The 16,504-nt window shown below is 37.6% G+C and overlaps 1 long non-coding RNA gene across 2 annotated transcripts in view; it reads left to right on the top strand.

Moving 5' to 3' along the window:
* The first annotated feature begins 202 nt into the window (after positions 1 to 202).
* The window catches only part of LOC119800943, a 50,293-nt gene continuing 33,991 nt past the window's right edge, over positions 203 to 16,504 (top strand). For both annotated transcript variants that reach the window (XR_005283111.1, XR_005283112.1), the window contains exons 1-2: positions 203 to 1,781; positions 3,300 to 3,391. This is a non-coding gene — a long non-coding RNA (uncharacterized LOC119800943). The remainder of the gene's footprint in view (positions 1,782 to 3,299; positions 3,392 to 16,504) is intronic.

Genomic DNA, 16,504 nt, shown 5'->3' with positions numbered 1-16,504 from the left:
TGAGCCTAGCTGGTCTGTATGCTTTAGTTTTAGTGAGAGATCCTGCCTTTAAATATAGTAAGGAATAATAAAAGAGATACTTGGCATATTCTCTGGCCTCCATAAGCAGTAGCCTACACAGAGACACAGACACAGATAGACAGACAGACAGACAGACAGACACACACACACACACACACACAGAGAGAGAGAGAGAGAGAGAGAGAGAGAGAGAGAGACTCTTATATTCGAGTCTTTGATACTGTTTACTTATATCAGCTTCCCAACTGTTTTCCTCTTTGTAGTTATGATCTGCATGAAAACAGTAGCCACACCAAAGACTGGATGCCTTTGTTCTTGTGGTACATAAATTGGACTCAATTCTTTTTTTGGGGGGGGTGTTGTTTGTTTTGTTTTGTTTTTTTTCAAGACAGGGTTTCTGTGGCTTTGGAATCTGTCTTGGAACTAGCTCTTGTAGACCAGGCTGACTTCGAACTCACAGAGATCCGCCTGCCTCTGCCTCCTGAGTGCTGGTGTGCACCACCACTGCTTGGCATTAGTTCTTAACTCTATAACTTACACTATTAGAAATTTGTTACTTGAGAATAAAAGTTTACTAAAGATGTTCATCTCTGACTCCTGATTGCTAGCCAAATGAAGTTAAAGTCGTCATATACTAGTGACTAGTGCTCAAAGACTGTTTCCTCTGCATATGGTACCCTTGTTAAAGAAGGGATAATATCTCAAGTTAATAAGAAATAAACTGACCGTTTTTCCATGGTAAGAAGTGAGTATCAGTACTATTTGTAAATGTATCCAATAAAGAAATGATACTTTATTTGTTTAATGTATCTCAAGGAGCCATACATCAAGGGGAGCCCTAAACCTTTAAAGATGGCTGCTTCAGAGAGGACATAACCCTAAGGATACACTTCTACTGTAACACTGACAAGACTCTACTCCCACAGACAAAACACTTCCAAAGCAGATGACAAAAGCTCCTGTCTCTGCTTCTGTAGCTCAAACATATTCCATCCTCTCTCAGGTATCCTTTCAAAGTTCACAGTTTTTTTCCCCAGCAGAGAACACTTTTATTTTCCACTTCAGCTATTAATTAGTATTATCTTCCCATGATGTTGCTAGCTAACTCTCCTATCTGCTCCAAGAAATGATATAATTATATACATTTAGCTGTTGAAATATGATGGCTTTGATGACTAGAAAGAGATTCACTTTGCTTTGAAGGGTGGCCATTGGCAAGTTTCTCAAAAGCCATTGGATGGCTCTACAGCATCTGCTTTTGGGCAGAACTAATGCAGATTATGAAGAAAAACAAAAATGATTTTAATCAAGAGAGAAGATGAGAGTAGAGGGTGGGGCAGGGACTATGATGCATCATGTACATCTATGAACGTTTCAAAGGCTAAAAAGTATCTCCATTTTAGAGGGGATAAATTAGAGATACAGGGAACCTAAAGAATTTTGATGAGGCATCTCCTACACCTGTGGCACTTCCCTGGAGTAAGTTCACTGGTCAGCCACAAATCCTGGGCCCCCAGGGTTCTTCCAATGCTGTATAAAAGATGTCTGGAGAAGCTGACTTGAACTCCTAGGCTAGAAAAACAAGCAAAGTTTTATTTACAAAATGGCTACTGTGTTTGCTCCTTTCACTTTCGCCAGTCTGAAGCAAGAGTGATTTATGAGGCTGCAGATAAAAGCGAAGCACTTTCAGGTATTATTTGGAGACTTGTAAAATGTGAGATCATGAAAATATGGATTATGTGGGACTGAAGAGGTGCTTGGTGAGTAAACTCCTCTTACTGTATTTATGGTGAACCTTTCTCTTTCCTGAGATTTTTTTTTATAAGAAAAGGAAGCTCTCTTGTGATTGCTACTGCCAGAGACAGATTGTAACTCTATTCGGCTTTTCTTTAGAGGCAGCTTTGCTCAAGTACTCACTACCCAAGCAGTGGACCAACCAAAATTTTATAAATATAAATATATTTCCTTAGTAGAAACATGAAATGTAATTTGGAGGTTAAGAAACTCAGTTCCTTCTAACAGGGTGATTTCTACTAAAATAATTGTATTGCAAATGTCTTAGTAAATGGATCTGGGTGGTAGGGGCATCATGCTGAAATAGAAAAAATAAAGACACATATAATTAGAAAATGATTAATTTATGCCTTTCCAGTAGGCATTAAGTCAAAGTAATGGTTACAAAGTATAAGTTTGAAACTTCAAATTAAGAAAAATTACCAAATGAACATATCAAAATGGATGGAGAAAAGTACGCAATGCCTCAATCCTACACAAAGAACTATAGGTAAATAAGGAAAGCTGGGTATGGAAGAGGTGCTCTTCCCCAGAAAAGAGTACACAAATTTGTCGTCCAGTGCCAACAAGTCAGTTCTGAGACAAATATACAAATAATATTATGGGGACTGAACAATTATATTTTAGAATGCTTTTGCGTGTATATATGTGTATGCAATAGTAATTAGTGAAAAAGAGGCCATGAATTTGGAAGAGAGTGGGGAGAGGAAAATGTAGTTAAATTATAAATTAAAAACTAAGAAAAAAATCAATACATTTGCAGAATAGATAAAAAATTTAAATAGGAGACTTACAAAAAACCAAAAATCCATCCAGGTGATAACATTATTTAGCATTAAAAATTGCAAATAGAAACTAGTTCTTAAGTATTATATTGTCTAAATTAAACACACAGATACACACCCTTGACAATGCTGAATCTTGGTAGAAATAGAAGGCAATACATGTACTTTGGAGGGTAGCATGGTAGCATCATAATTTCTTACAAAGCTACAATATGATCCATCAATTATATCTCTATATATTTACTGATTTGAAGGCTTAAACCCATAACAAACACATGTATTAATATGAATAGTTTTTTATGTTTACTAAAGTGGAAAGTCATCACCAATATATTCTTTAATAGGAATAATAATAATAATGATAGGTAGGCTTGGAAAAGAAATGCGACATCAAGCAAAGAGAACATAAAAATGAACCTTAGATACATTCTGCTTAACAACAAATTATCAGCCGAAAAAGGCTACACACTGTGTGGTTTCTGCTGTGTCGCTTTCTAGGAAGACAAAGCTGTAGCCTATAAATTGCTTGAGGTTTTCAGGAGTTTAAGAGGAAGAGATTAGAAAGGCGAATCGCAGATGGATTTTAAGGGAGGTGATCCTCTTTTAGGTGTTGTGTTGGAGAATATAGGGTATGGTTAATTTTCAAAACCCAAGATTTTATAGCATAAAGAACAGGAAGAAAAGCAGTCTTGTTTTTAGTCTTAAATGCAGGTGCTGGACAGCTGAATCATGAACAAGGAAAGCAAAGTCAGCTGCCTTTAATGGATGTGCTGTTGTTTTCCTGATGTTGGGTAAGTGCAGAAATACATACTTGATAGTGGAAGTGTACAGTCCACCCTAAAGCCCTACAATAGTCATTCTTGTATAAAAATCCATTGAGATTTTTGGACTTTGGGTTTTAGATTGTTTTAACAACAAAATGGACATAGCCTATATATCAAGGGGAATCAAATCTGATTGGTTTGCATGATTTACTGGAATGAGAACAGCCTTTTTCCCTTTAGCTGTGTGGTTTCCAAGCATGCCAAATGTGAAGATCTTCACAACTTTTCTGAGATGAACATACTGCAGACTATGCATGTTGGTTTAAAGTAAAAATTTTTCTCATGAAGGTGTTCTTTTCTCCTGTCTAGTTTGAAAATTTCTAATTATAGTTTATTTCATTGACATTGGGCATAATTATCAATACAAATTTTGCATTTCATTTTATTTATAGTATTGGCTTTTAGGCAGTTATTTTTTTTTTCTAAGAATTACAGCACATGTACTTAACTTGTCACAGTATGTCCAAAGCACAATGTTGAGTTAATCAAAAACAGAAACATCTTACGAAGTTTACTTTTGTTCTTATCTATTGGGTTGCAGTTATTATATATTTTATTTCTACTGTGCATCACAGCAGTACAAAATCAAACATTATTTTTCTAAAGAATAACTTTCCTCTTCCCGAATTTAGGATTAAATACTTTGAAGTCTTTAAAATTTTAATCCACATGATTATCACGTTTTTACACTTCTAACTTTTCTTGTAGACATAGATTTCTAAATTGTGTATTTTCTCTTCCATCTAAAGCACTTTTAAAAAGCAATTTATGGACTGGATATGCGGAGAGACTGTCTCTTGGCTTTTTTTTTGTAAACTTCTCTCACACATATTTTTAGATTATTTTCACAGGATATAGAGATATGATTTACTTGCAAGAATTTAAAAATACTGGGACTATCTTCTAGGATTTATTATCTGGCGAGAAGCACCTATTAGATGTTATTATCCTCATACACAATGTTTGTCTTTAGTGACTGCTTCTGAGATTTCTCTTCAGCTGTGCTTTTCATCTGTAGACAATGATGCATCATCTCGACAGTTTCCTTTGAAATTCTCGAGTTTGGGTTCACTGGTTTTCTCACATTTATACATGTGTATCTTTCACCATATTTGGGAGTACTTTGGTAATAATGTCTTAAAATGTGTTTTCTGTTGCCTTTTTGCTTTGCTTTTTCCCCTCTCCTTCTTAACTCCAATTACAAGTATTTGTACCAATCATCGTCTTCCTACTGGTTTCTGAAGTTCAGTTCACCACTACTTTTTAAAATCTTTCCTACCAGGTGTTCCAGACCCAGTATTTGTAATAATTTGCATTAATTTGCTTTTAAAAAATTGGTGATTATTTCTATGATGTCCGCTCAAATGTTTCATCTGTTCAGTGATAGTTTTAGATAATCCTATTTGCAATTTAAAAACTTTTGTAATTTTAAATTGTGTGTGTGTGTGTGTGTGTGTGTGTGCGTGTGTCTAAGTGTATGTGCCTAGAATGCCAAAACGGGCCTGAGTTTTGGCTCTCCTGGAGCTAGTGTCACAGGAGGCTGTGAGAAGCCTGATATTGGTGCCCCAAACCATACATAGGTCCTCAGCATGAACATTACATGCTCTTGACCTCTGAGCCATCTCTCCAATACCTCTACTTTCAAGTTTCATTTGATTCCTTCTCTCAGTTTTTGTTTTTTTAATACTTATTTTTTCTTTTAAGAACCTATACATATTTCTGATATTTGCTTGTTATTGTTTATGAGTTTCAATATTTCAGAAATTACTTGGATATTCTTATTCAGTGTATTTCTCTCCATCTCTTGGTATTAGGGACTTCCTGCGCACTTGTATATTTAGTGAGATTTAGACATATGGTGGCCGTTGTGAATGAGGTATTGAGAGGGCTCTTTAAATTACACTATTTTCCTGTAGATTGTGTATAGTTTTGAGCAGCAGGTAGTTGTGCTTCTTTCTGGTATTTTGATCTTGCCAAGCTGAATTTGCTGCTCTGTTATGATGACTGTTTCTTTGGCTTAGTCATGCTAATGTCTTTATGTTGGGCTCTAATTTTGATCCCAAGGCCACAGGCTTATACAGAATGTCTGAGCTCAGTGAGATGTTCTTACCCTGGCTTGGCCTAAAATATATATTTTCTAAGTGCTGCATAATTTCCAAATCTCAATTTATATATTAACCTCATGGCATCCATTTTGCTAGGATTTGTATTTCCTGTATAAAACCTCAGCGAAGGGCTCATCTGGTCCTTAGTTACTAATGAAAAACCTCAATCAGACTTCTGATGGCAACCATAACTCTCACCTGTGTAGATTTCATTTTTATAATGTTCCTCCCTGAAAATTCCAGTGATTTCAGTAGCCCTTAAGTATAATGTCTGATGGCTTCAGCATGACCAATCTCTACACACTCCTGCAATGGTTTTAATTTCATTACAGTACAGTAGTAGTCACGGTATTATTGGTGATTTTTCCATTGGCTGCTTTGATAATATGGAACAGAAGATTCCACGAGGCGCAACACTTCAAAACAAAACTGACATTGTTCAAATAAAACTTTTGTTTTGATTTCTTGCTTTTGTTTAACAAAATGTTTCTCTCTCTCTCTCTTTCTATTTGTGTGTGTGTGTGTGTGTATGTGTGTGTGATGTGCATTCATGTGCATGTGAGTATGCACCAAAGCCACAAAATTACACAGAATTCTCTGGTTCTAGAGTTACCGGTGGCTAAGAGTGACCGTATCTGGATATTGAGAATAAAAGAAGTCCTCCTCAAAAGCACCAAACATCCTCAACGTTATTGCCTGCCAGTCCCTGCTTTCTAGATTTATTATCTAGCAATGGTCTTGTTAATTCTAATGCTGTATACCCTTCCTTTGTTGAGACTACCCTGGGTCAGAAGACTGTGTGGAGACATGACTTATAAATGTCCCTCCAACCACATTTAACTCTTAAATACTTTATGTAATTTAGTTATTCCTTAGGCCTCTATTCCTACCTCTGAAGCCAACAGTGGAAATTAATTATTGATGATAATGTGTTGTTTAATGGCGACCAGTGTCTAGTCTCAACTAACAATGTCAGACCTCAAGATCGAACATTGACCTTGTCAGTGCCAACTGGCTGTAACAGTTCATGCTGTTTGACAGTTAGCAATGAAATACTTTTAAAATCTTTTAGGTTTATGCAACTATAAATTCATACATATAGGAAAGTCTATTCTATGGAACCAAACTCAGGTTTTAACCTTTTGTTTCTCATCAATTAAAGGGCAACAAAATGGGATGAGCAAATAAACACTGTGCTAAATCTTCACAGGAAATTTAGATGTCAAAGACGGTAGATGAAAAAAGTCTTTAAAGTAAACTATTGTCACAAATGTCTAATATCACAGAAAAATGTTTTTCATTATCTTTCCCCCCTTTAAATGATGGGAAACATCGCAATGACAGAGCGTGCATTCATTAGAATTTAAAAATATAGGAAGTTGCCAACACTAATGCTTCTTTTATTTCTTCTTCTTTCTGGATATTCTTTTCAATAGTTAGTCCCTGCAAAGTACATCAAATGAAAAAGCCCAGGAAGAGCATGCAAGTATTCATTAGATACCTGGAGGAGTAAATACAAAGGAACATTTTCAATGAATACAGATTAGGAAATGTTACTTTTGTTTTCTTTGCTTCGCTATGAGAAACCCACACCACTGAACAAATTTTAAATGTTATTTATCTTTGTGCATCAGCTCCAAACCAAAAATTAAAAAGCCACATATATCCAATATGATTGACGGATATTAACAGTAATGATGGGTTTACTTCAATTTTCAACTTCGCTCTAAAGGATACATCCTTTTCTTTATGCCTTCTGGGACATAGCACTCCATTTTAAACAGCAACTGTGCAAATAATTTCAGTGGAGAAAGATAGATTCTGTGCTTTTATTGTACGTGGTGTGGTTCCTTTATTCATAAGCAAAACCTCTGTTAGCATTTTCATGCATAGCATCAGCTGACATTCTCTATCTTCTTCCTTCCCTATCCCTCATGTTTTGTTGAACTTTCTAATTATTTCAGAAGAAAGCAATCCCCAACTATGTTTTCAATTGGAAAGTGTAAGGATATAACTTTAAAAAAAAATCTCTCTCTCTCTCTTCTGCTCTCATTTGTGTGTGTGTGTGTGTGTGTGTGTGTTATGTGAATGTTGGTGAGTGTGGGCAAACATTTGTCATTATGAATACATGAGGTCAGAGGGTAACCTCATGTGTTGGTTCTCATTTTCATTTTCTACTCTTTTTGAGACAGAATCCCTGGTTGTTTGCTCTACCTTAAGCTAGGCTAGCAGACTCAAGAAGATTTGAGAGCTTTTGTGAATTCTCCTGTCTATGATTGTCACCTTGTGGTAGAAGTAGAATAATAGCTAATGTACTACCATGCCCAGTTTTACATGGGTGCTGGGAATCCCAGCTAAGGTTCTCATTCTTATACATCATGCACTTTACCTACTGAGCAGCTCAAAATTTGCAGTCAAAATCCATAAACTTAGCTGGCCCTAGGTCGTTTGTATAGTTTTGAATTTCAGTTTTCTATCTCTGAGGGTGGTGTAAGGAGTCAGGTAGATGAGGGACACATACATATCATCCATCAGAGACTGTGACGCAGGATGACATCGTCAGAGGTGGTGGGGTTTTCTCATGAACACCTACAGCCTTTCTGAATCTCTTCACCATCACGATGCTGTACTTTTAGTGAGAACATAGGTAATTTGATTTATGTGATGCATGTCTCTTAAAGTTTTTAGGTCTGATCTTGTTTGTGTTATATGACAGCCGTTTGTTATGTGATATAAAAAGTAGTCATTAATATATGAAAAGCTGTCTTTTCAATTTTGATACAGAAGCAGTATTTGACATCCCAATTTTGAGTCACTAATATTTTTTTTTAAAAATATGTTTACTATAGCAAAGTTGACATCTATTCTACTGTATTTAATAACACTGTGTTGAATAAAAAACTGAGGATATTGAAATTTTTACAAGCCAAAGAAACCAAGTCATAATTTCCAAATAGAAAATTTTACAGTCATTGATTTACATGGTTATAAACAAGAAAGCAAAAAAATCATGTGTTTGACTCATCAAAGTAAACTAAAATTCTGATAGTATCTTCTATACTATTGTTGCCTGCATATTACAATGAATTCCTCTAATGTCAAAAAAGGGAAAGGTAACAAGAGTTCACATGCTACCTTTCCTAAGTAGCTTCCACTCGCCCTTTGGGTTTGCAAGGCAACTAAAAGCAGGATGAAGTTCTGACACCTCTGCCTTCATTCAGTGGCTTCTTCCCGTGACTCAGACTCCTGCTTGACTTGAACAAAGGCCTGGGATTCACTCAAGGAGTTCCGTGTAAAGCCAGGGGTATCCAATTTGACCATCCCAATTTATGCTAAGGGTACAGATGTAAGAGTTGTTTTCCTAAATCGTCAGTCACTTTACATTCCAGGACCAGGGCAGGCTGGCAGGACAGGTTACTCACAAATGAAGGTAATAATCTATTATTATTATTATTATTATTATTATTATTATTATTTTATTATTATTATATCTTGGAGTGGAAGAAATTATCTTGTGTAACCCATATCTTCTCATTACATAATAAGGACTGCACTGAGTCATCTTGCAGAACCAGAATTAAGACCGTGGCCAGCTAGACCACCCCTTGACCCAAATATCTCAGAAACTGTTGCTTCCTTGCCTGTTTTCTCATGAACATAAAACCAAAACTCCTATCAATACCCTGAAGATGAAACTGGCATTGTTGGTCCCCTTTTGTGGTCACTTTCCCAACATGCTACATTGATGAAATATCCTATCCTTTTTTTCACTATTATCATATCCTTAATTAGAATTCTATGTTTGGCTAAGCTTTAACTGTTGACTGTTCCAGAAATCAGGGCTTTGATAGTAAAAGCTTTTTAACAATATTGCTAATAAAACTGATCTCTGGGATTATTATAAGCAACCATTTAAAAGACATAATCACTGTGTTTCTTTTATTTTTGAGATTATAATAAAATTGTGTCATTTCTTCATTTCAGTTTTTCCCTCCAAACCCTCCCATATTCTTCTACTTTTTAAATTGTTTTAACATGCATATTTGTACATGTACACACATATTTCCAAATATAACCTGCTCAGTATATATAATGCTACTTGTATGTATTTTTTAGAGAAGACCATTTAGTATTGGATAATCAATTGGTGTGCTCTTCCCTGTAGAAGACAATTTCTCCCTGTCTCTGCATCTTTGTAGTTCCTTGTATTTCTTTGTGCAGGGTTTAAGCTTTGTGGGCTTTTCCCCATAGACTTTGTCATGTCTATCAAAATGCAGGGTTGTGGATACCAGTAGATTCATCTACAAAGCACTCCCACACTTAAAGTTCAGAGAACATTGTCAAAAAGGAAACAGAAGGATTGTAAAAACTAGAGAATCAGGGACCTCACTGTGGAAGTTTGTCTCCTAGTGATGTCAGAAAATATACCCATAAAATTTTACCCACATGAGTTCCCAAACATGAGCTGAAGAAGAACAATAACATTAAACTACCAAGGCATGTCATTCATATCTCATATGAGACTTGACTTCATACAGGAGTGAAGAAGTCTACATGCAGATCCACAGATATCAACTTCCATATGTAAAAAAGCAAGCAAGTAATGGTTACACTCAGCAACATGTAGTCATGTATGGAAAAACTGGGTGTTGTAACTCCAAGACTGGTTAATCTTTATCCTGCCCAATAGGTAATATCCCAGTTATTGAGGTCATCTTATAAAACACAATGCATCACTCTTCTTTGTTCTTTATTCTCATCTATAACTCTATCCTTCATATATAGTTAAATAGTTGATGTTGTTTCAATATAAGGAATCTATTGAAAACACGAGAGTTAGAATCCATCTACCTATCATACCACCTGTATAAACACGGACTTTTGGACTTTGACTGCTGTCTCATTTCTCTGCTGGCACAAGAGACGCATATTTTAGAACACAAGATTTCTTTTTTTCAGAAAGAGTTCATACTTAAAAACAAGCTTTAACAAAGCATAATGACCCAGCTCTGAAATACGATATTTCTTTGGCAGGAAAAACTTTATTTCTTAATGATCAAATCCCAAACAGCCTGTGATGATATAAAATTCAGTGAAAGGAAATCAGTAGAACTTAGAGCTTGAAACAAAGATAATTGTGTGCCTTATTGTGTATTGCATTTGAAATACTAATGCAGGTATGCTGGACTGTAAAGATTCCTCCCTTAAAGAACAAGAATTTTGCAGCCTTCATCTCCCATTTTCCCATCCCCGTAGACTTCTTGCCATAGCTTGATTAGGTGCAATAAATTCTACAGCTGTGTTCCATGGCTTTAACTGCAAATGATTAATTTAAGCTGGGGACTCCAATTTCCTTTCAAAGGGTTCTTTCATTTAGAACAACTGTTTAGAACTCGCTTCTTTGATTGTTCTCCAAATTTCATCAAAAAAGGCATTTTTGAAAACACATAAACATTTTTAAACTTTTCACCTGGTATCTTACACCAAACAGGGCATTTTTTTTTATATGTGGAACCTACAATGGTTATACATCCATATGAATACACACATCCATCTCTGTGTGCATGTAAATAGCAAAGATCAGTGATCAGTCCACAATATAGAACAGAATATGATCAAAACTTCACAGAAAAAAGAAAAAAAAACATTATTCCTGGAAATGTAAACAAATACATAAATAAATATAACTATAAAGATGGCATTTCATTTTTCTTCTACCTTGAGTCAAATATGATATTTATGCCATGACCTTTATCATTATTTTACCTTTTAAAAATATCAGAACAGCACAGCTCAGCCTGTTTGGGCTCTGGGGACCTGGAATTGAGTGCACCCAGGCCGGTGGGAGGTCCCCTCCTTCATTTGACTGCCCGGGGCAAGGTAGGCCTTTGTCTGAGAGCTGCTTGGCCTGCAAGGGGACCTGACAGTCTGCAGGAGGATCCATCATTCTTTGGGGTGAGTGAGGAGTGAGTGCCCGAACCGCGGCAGCTGCCCGGAGAGGGACCACCGACTCTCCACAACTCCCCCTGCCACCAGCACACTTCCTGCTCTTCCTGCAGGGGTTATTCTCCCCGGATACCGCCTCTCTCTCCCTGTCCCTTCCCAGCTTGCACCCAGAATCCCCCACCCCTCCCCCTGCCTCATCCTCCCGTCTTTGGGGCCACAAAATCCCACAGCTCAGCCTGTTTGGGCTCTGGGGACCTGGAATTGAGTGCACCCAGGCCGGTGGGAGGTCCCCTCCTTCATTTGACTGCCCGGAGCAAGGTAGGCCTTTGTGTGAGAGCTGCTTGGCCTGCAAGGGGACCTGACAGTCTGCCAGAGGATCCATCATTCTTTGGGGTGTCCTGCTCCAGTTCTAAGGCCATCCACCCAAAGGGGTCAGACTCTGGCCTCCAGGCAGGTCTGAGGATTCCTGTGGAGGGGTGCGGGCTCCTTCAGATTGTGCTGCCAGGTTCGCTGTGTGGTATTCCATCCCGCCCTGCCCCCACCTTGGCCCTTTTGTCTGGGCTGCGACCCTGGGCTGCCTGGAATCCCTGATCCTGTGCCCTGACATTCCATCTGAACTGGTGAGTGAATGCGGACCCTGGGGCAACCTGCCCTGGAAGAGAGCACAGACCCCCTACCCCCACTTCCCTCTGCAGGCTTGTGTCGGTTTCTCCCTTCCCTGTGTGTCTCCCAAGCTTTCCCTAGTGTTCTCAGGTGTCCTGCTCCTGTTCTAAGGCCATCCACCCAGAGGAGTCAGACCCTGGCCTCCAGGCAGGTCTGAGGATTCCTGCAAGGGAGTGTGGGCTTCTTCAGATTGTGACGCAAAGAATAGGTCCTCCTCTGGCACTGGGGAGATCCAACCAGTTTCAGTCACAGCAATTATTGGTCTAGGACACCAAATACCTCCACGCTCCTTTTGAAAGAAGAGATGGGCAGGCGCCAATGCAGGAGCTCCTCCAACAACATGAAAGGCAACATGACATCACCACAAGCAAGACATCTAGAAACAACAAGAATTGAACACCCTACCCCAGAAGATATAGAAGAAACCGACATTAAACAGTACTTTATGAAAATAATAGAGGACCTTAAACAGGAGGTAAAAAACTGCCATAAAGAAATGGAGATGACAAACAAAAAGGTAGACGAAATAAATAAATCTCTCAAAGATACCCAAGAAAAACAAGAAAAACAAGAAAAAGCAATCAAACAGGTAAGGGAAACAGTACAAGACCTGATAAATGAAATGGAGGTATTGAAGAAAACACAATCTGAGGGACGACTGGAAATGGAAACTCTGAGTAAATGAACAGAAACTTCAGAGACAAGTATTTCCAACCGAATACAAGAGATGGAAGAAAGAATCTCGGACTCTGAAGATACTATAGAGGAAATAAACTCACAGATTAAAGAACTAAACAAATCTAACAAATTCTTAACACAAAACATTCAGGAAATCTGGGACACCATGAAAAGACCAAACCTAAGAATAATTGGGGTAGAAGAAGGAGAAGAATTACAACTCAAAGGCCCAGAAAACATATTCAACAAAATTATAGAAGAAAACTTCCCCAACCTAAAGAAGGATGTTCCTATGAAGGTACAAGAAGCCTACAGAACACCAAATAGACTGGATCAAAAGAAAGCATCCCCACGCCATATAATAATCAAAACACAAAACATACAGAATAAAGAACAGATATTAAGAGCTGCAAAGGAAAAAGGTCAAGTAACATATAAAGGGAAACCTATCAGAATTACACCTGATTTCTCAATGGAAACCATGAAAGCCAGAAGAGCTTGGATAGATGTGCTACAGACACTTAGGGAACATGGATGCAAGCCTAGACTATTATACCCAGCAAAGCTTGCATTCACCATTGATGGAGAAAACAAGATATTCCAGGACAAAAACAGATTTAAACAATACGCAGCCACAAATCCAGCCTTGCAGAAAGTAATAGAAGGAAAATCACAAACCAAGGAGTCCAACAACGCCGACAATAACTCAGGCATCTAGCGACCCTTCACCAGCACAACTAGAAGAAGGGAAACACACAAACTCTACTACTAAAAATGACTGAAGTTAACAACCACTGGTCATTAATATCACTTAATATCAATGGACTCAATTCACCTATAAAAAGGCACAGGCTAAGAGACTGGATACGAAAAAAAAATCCAACATTTTGCTGTTTACAAGAAACACACCTCAACCACAAAGACAGACATCTACTCAGAGTAAAGGGTTGGGAAAAGGTTTATCAAGCAAATGGCCCTAAGAAACAAGCGGGTGTGGCCATACTAATTTCCAACAAAGTTGACTTCAAACTAAAATCAATCAGAAGAGATGGAAAGGGACACTTTATACTCATAACAGGAAAAATCCATCAGAATGAAGTCTCAATCCTGAATATCTATGCCCCTAATATAAAAGCTCCCACTTATGTAAAAGAAACACTTCTAGAACTCAAAGCAGCCATCAAACCACACACACTAATAGTTGGAGACTTCAACACTCCTCTCTCACCAATGGACAGGTCAATCAGACAGAAACCTAACAGAGAATTGAAAGACTTAATGGAGGTAATGAACCAAATGGACTTAACAGACATCTATAGAACATTCCACCCAAATAGGAAAGAATATACCTTCTTCTCTGCGGCTCATGGAACCTTTTCGAAAATTGACCATATACTTGGTAACAAAGCAAACTTCCACAGTTACAAAAAAATATTAGTAACCACCTGTGTCTTATCGGATCACCATGGATTAAAATTAGAATTCAACAACAATGCTACCCCCAGAAAACCCACAAACTCATGGAAACTGAACAGTCAACTACTGACCCACACCTGGGTCAAGGAAGAAATAAAGAAAGAAATTAAAGTCTTTCTTGAATTTAATGAAAACAAAGACACAACATACTCAAACCTATGGGACACAATGAAAGCAGTGATAAGAGGAAAGTTCATAGCACTAGGTGCCCACTTAAAGAAAACTCATTGGTGACTTAACAGCACACCTGAAAGCTCTGGAAAAAAAAGAAGCAGACTCACCTAGGAGAAGTAGAAGACTGGAAATAATCAAATTGAGGGCAGAAATCAACAAAATAGAAACACAGAAAACAATCCAAAGAATCAATGAAACAAGAAGCTGGTTCTTGGAGAAAATCAACAAGATTGACAAACCCTTAGCCAAACTAATCAAACGGCAGAGGGAGAACACGCAAATTAACAAGATCAGAAATGAAAAGGGGGACATAACCACAGACACAGAGGAAATTCAGAAAATCATTAGATCTTACTACAAAAGCCTGTATGCCACAAAATTGGAAAATGTAAAAGAAATGGACAGTTTTTTAGATAAATACCATATACCAAAGTTAAACCAGGACCAGGTAAATGCTCTAAATCGTCCTGTTAGTCGCGAAGAATTAGAAACTGTTATCAGAAACCTCCCTACCAAAAAGAGCCCAGGACCAGATGGTTTCAATGCGGAATTCTACCAGAACTTCCAAGAAGACCTAATACCTATACTCCTTAAGGTATTTCATAATATAGAAACACAAGAGTCACTGCCAAATTCCTTCTATGAAGCTACAGTTACCCTGATACCTAAACCACACAAAGACTCAACCAAGAAAGAGAATTACAGGCCAATCTCACTCATGAACATTGACGCAAAAATTCTCAATAAAATACTGGCAAACCGAATCCAAGAACACATTAGAAAAATTATCCATTACGATCAAGTAGGCTTCATCCCAGAGATGCAGGGCTGGTTCAACATACGAAAATCTATTAATGTAATCCATCATATAAACAAACTGAAGGAAAAAAACCATATGGTCATCTCATTAGATGCTGAAAAAGCATTTGACAAAATTCAGCACCCTTTTATGATAAAGGTCTTGGAGAGATTAGGGATACAAGGGTCATTCCTAAATATAATAAACGCTATTTACAGCAAGCCGACAGCTAACATCAAATTAAACGGAGAGAAACTCAAGGCTATCCCACTAAATTCAGGAACACGACAAGGCTGTCCACTCTCTCCTTATCTCTTCAATATAGTGCTTGAAGTTCTAGCAATAGCAATAAGACAACATAAGGGAATCAAGGGGATTCAATTTGGAAAGGAAGAAGTTAAACTTTCATTATTTGCAGATGATATGATAGTATACATAAGCGACCCCAAAAACTCCACCAAAGAACTCCTACAGCTGATAAACTCCTTCAGTAACGTGGCAGGATACAAGATCAACTCCAAAAAATCAGTCGCCCTCCTATACACAAAGGATAAGGAAGCAGAGAGGGAAATCAGAGAAGTATCACCTTTCACAATAGCCACAAATAGCATAAGATATCTGGGAGTATCGCTAACCAAGGAAGTGAAGGATTTATTTGACAAGAACTTTAAGTCTTTGAAGAAAGAAATTGAAGAGGATACCAGAAAATGGAAGGATCTCCCCTGCTCGTGGATTGGGAGGATCAACATAGTAAAAATGGCAATTCTACCAAAAGCAATCTATAGATTCAATGCAATCCCAATCAAGGTCCCATTAAAATTCTTCACAGAGATTGAGAGGACAATAATCAACTTTATATGGAAAAACAAGAAACCCAGGATAGCCAAAAAAATCTTATACAATAAAGGTACTTCTGGAGGCATTACCATCCCTGACTTCAAACTCTATTACAAAGCTACAGTATTGAAAACGGCTTGGTATTGGCATAAAAACAGAGAAGTTGACCAATGGAATCGTATAGAAGACCCGGATCTTAAACCAAACCTATGAACACCTGATTTTTGATAAAGGAGCCAAAAGTACACAATGGAAGAAAGAGGGCATCTTCAACAAATGGTGCTGGCATAACTGGATGTCAACCTGTAGAAGAATGAAAGTAGATCCATATCTATCACCATGCACAAAACTCAAGTCCAAATGGATTAAAGACCTCAATATTAATTTGAACACATTGAGCTT

The sequence above is a fragment of the Arvicola amphibius genome, chromosome 14 (genome assembly GCF_903992535.2).
Source record: "Arvicola amphibius chromosome 14, mArvAmp1.2, whole genome shotgun sequence".
In the NCBI taxonomy this organism is placed as follows: Eukaryota; Metazoa; Chordata; class Mammalia; order Rodentia; family Cricetidae; genus Arvicola; species Arvicola amphibius.
This window is presented reverse-complemented; position numbering and strand designations above follow the sequence as displayed.